This window comes from Arachis stenosperma, chromosome 4, assembly GCF_014773155.1.
Source record: "Arachis stenosperma cultivar V10309 chromosome 4, arast.V10309.gnm1.PFL2, whole genome shotgun sequence".
Taxonomy (NCBI): domain Eukaryota; kingdom Viridiplantae; phylum Streptophyta; class Magnoliopsida; order Fabales; family Fabaceae; genus Arachis; species Arachis stenosperma.
The window spans coordinates 102,747,585-102,750,929 of NC_080380.1; the positions used below are offsets into that span (position 1 = coordinate 102,747,585).

The 3,345-nt window shown below is 43.7% G+C and overlaps 1 non-coding gene across 1 annotated transcript; it reads right to left on the bottom strand.

Annotated features, from left to right (window-relative positions):
- Window positions 1–243: 243 nt before the first annotated feature.
- Window positions 244–347, bottom strand: LOC130977367 (small nucleolar RNA R71). Its single transcript, XR_009085060.1, has one exon. It is a non-coding gene; the product is annotated as a small nucleolar RNA R71 (small nucleolar RNA).
- Window positions 348–3,345: the final 2,998 nt, after the last annotated feature.

The following is a 3,345-nucleotide window of genomic DNA, read 5'->3' on the forward strand; positions in this document are numbered from 1 at the left end:
TGCAAGTTCCATGGACTTCCATTGGAAGATCCTCATCAGTTCTTAGCTGAATTCTTGCATATCTGTGACACTGTCAAGACTAATGGGGTTGACCCTGAGGTCTACAGACTTATGCTATTCCCTTTTGCTGTAAGAGACAAAGCTAGGACATGGTTGGACTCACAACCTAAAGAAAGCCTGGACTCATGGGAAAAGCTAGTCAATGCCTTCTTGGCAAAGTTCTTTCCACCTCAAAAATTGAGTAAGCTTAGAGTGGAAGTCCAAACCTTCAGACAGAAGGATGGAGAATCCCTCTATGAAGCTTGGGAAAGATACAAACAATTAATCAGAAAATGTCCATCTGACATGCTTTCTGAATGGAGCATCATAGGTATTTTCTATGATGGTCTTTCTGAACTGTCCAAGATGTCTTTGGATAGCTCTGCTGGAGGATCTCTTCATCTGAAGAAGACGCCTACAGAAGCTCAAGAGCTGATTGAAATGGTTGCAAATAACCAATTCATGTATACTTCTGAAAGGAATCCTGTGAACAATGGGACAAGTCAGAAGAAAGGAGTTCTTGAGATTGATACTCTGAATGCCATATTAGCTCAGAACAAAATATTGACTCAGCAAGTCAATTTGATTTCTCAAAGTCTGTCTGGAATGCAAAATGCACCTGGCAGTACTAAGGATGCTTCATCTGAAGAAGAAGCTTATGATCCTGAGAACCCTTCAATGGAAGAGGTGAATTACATGGGAGAACCCTATGGAAACACCTATAATTCTTCATGGAGAAATCACCCAAATTTCTCATGGAAGAATCAAGAGAGACCTCAACAAGGTTTCAATAACAATAATGGTGGAAGAAACAGGTTTAGCAATGGCAAGCCTTTTCCATCATCTTCTCAGCAACAGACAGAGAGTTCTAAGCAGAACACCTCTGACTTAGCAACCATGGTCTCTGATCTAATCAAAACCACTCAAAGTTTCATGACTGAAACAAGATCCTCCATTAGGAATTTGGAGGCACAAGTGGGACAGCTGAGCAAGAAAGTTACTGAACTCCCTCCTAGTACTCTCCCAAGCAATACAGAAGAAAATCCAAAAGGAGAGTGCAAAGCCATCAACATGGCCGAATTTGGAGAGGAGGGAGAGGAAGTGAACGCCACTGAGGAAGACCTCAATGGGCGTGCACCAACCTCCAAAGAGTTCCCTAATGAGGAACCATGGGAATCTGAGGCTCAAAATGAGACCATAGAGATTCCATTGGACTTACTTCTGCCTTTCATGAGCTCTGATGAGTATTCTTCCTCTGAAGAGGATGAGTATGTCACTGAAGAGCAAGTTGCTAAATACCTTGGAGCAATCATGAAGCTAAATGACAAGTTATTTGGAAATAAGACTTGGGAGGATGAACCTCCTTTGCTCACCAAAGAACTGGATGACTTGTCTAGGCAGGAATTACCTCAAAAGAGACAATATCCTGGGAAGTTTTCAGTACCTTGTACCATAGGCACCATGACCTTCAAGAAGGCTCTGTATGACTTAGTGTGACTTAGGGTCAAGTGTAAACCTCATGCCTCTCTCTGTAATGGAGAAGCTAGGGATCTTTGAGGTACAAGCTGCAAGAATCTCACTAGAGATGGCAGACAATTCAAAGAAACAAGCTTATGGACTTGTAGAGGATGTTCTGGTGAAGATTGAAGACAATTACATCCCTGCTGATTTCATAGTCCTAGAGACTGGGAAGTGCATGGATGAATCTATCATCCTTGGCAGACCCTTCCTAGCCACAGTAAAGGCTGTGATTGATGTTGATGGAGGTGAACTGATCATTCAAGTGAATGAAGAATCCTTTGTGTTTAAGGCTCAAGGATATCCCTCTGTCACCATGGAGAGGAAGCATGAAGAGCTTCTCTCAAATCAGAGTCAAGCAGAGCCCCCACAGTCAAACTCTAAGTTTGGTGTTGGGAGGCCACAACCAAACTCTAAATTTGGTGTTGAACCCCCACATTCAAACTCTAAGTTTGGTGTTGGGAGGTTCCAACATTGCTCTGAGTATCTGTGAGGCTCCATGAGAGCCCTCTGTCAAGCTACTGACATTAAAGAAGCGCTTGTTGGGAGGCAACCCAATGTTATATTTTATCTATTTTCTTTTGTTATTTTATGTTTTTTTTTTGCAGGTTGATGATCATGAGAAGTCACAAAAATAATTAAAAAAGCAAAAACAGAATGAAAAACAGGAAGAAAAACAGCACACCCTGGAGGAAGAACTTACTGGCATTTAAACGCCAGTAAGACTAGCAGGTGGGCGTTTAACGCCCAGTCTGGCACCATTCTGGGCGTTTAACGCCAGAAAGGGGCACCAGACTGGTGTTAAACGCCAGAAAAGGGCAAGAACCTGGCGTTAAACGCCAGAAAGGGGCACCAGCCCGGCGTTTAACGCCAGAATTGGCTCAAAACGTGATTTTGCATGCCATTTGGTGCAGGGATGACTTTTCCTTGACACCTCAGGATCTGTGGACCCCACAGGATCCCCACCAACCCCACCACTCTCTCTTCTTCACCCATTCACCAATCACCTCAATACCTCTTCCCCAAAAACCCTTCACCTATCAAATCCCATCTTTTTCTTCACCACTCACATCCATCCTTCATAAAACCCCACCTACCTCACCATTCAAATTCAAACCACTTTCCCACCCAAACCCACCCATAATGGCCGAACCCTACCCCTCCCCTCACTCTTATTTAAACCCTTCTTCACCCCTTCATTTTCACACAACCTAAACACCACTTCTACCCCTCTTTGGCCGAACACAAAGCCATTCCCTTCTTCCTCATTTCTTCTTCTTCTACTCTCTTCTTTCTTCTTTTGCTCGAGGACGACCAAACCTTTTAAGTTTGGTGTGGTAAAAGCATTGCTTTTTGTTTTTCCATAACCATTTATGGCATCCAAGGCCGGAGAAACCTCTAGAAAGAGGAAAGGGAAGGCAAAAGCTTCCACCTCCGAGTCATGGGAGATGGAGAGATTCATCTCAAGGGTGCATCAAGACCACTTCTATGAAGTTGTGGCCTTGAAGAAGGTGATCCCCGAGGTCCCTTTTTCACTCAAAAAGAGTGAATATCCGGAGATCCGACATGAGATCCGAAGAAGAGGTTGGGAAGTTCTCACCAACCCCATTCAACAAGTCGGAATCTTAATGGTTCAAGAGTTCTATGCCAATGCATGGATCACCAAGAACCATGATCAAAGTGTGAACCCGGATCCAAAGAATTGGCTTACTATGGTTCGGGGGAAATACTTGGATTTTAGTCCGGAAAATGTGAGGTTGGCATTCAACTTGCCTATGATGCAAGGAG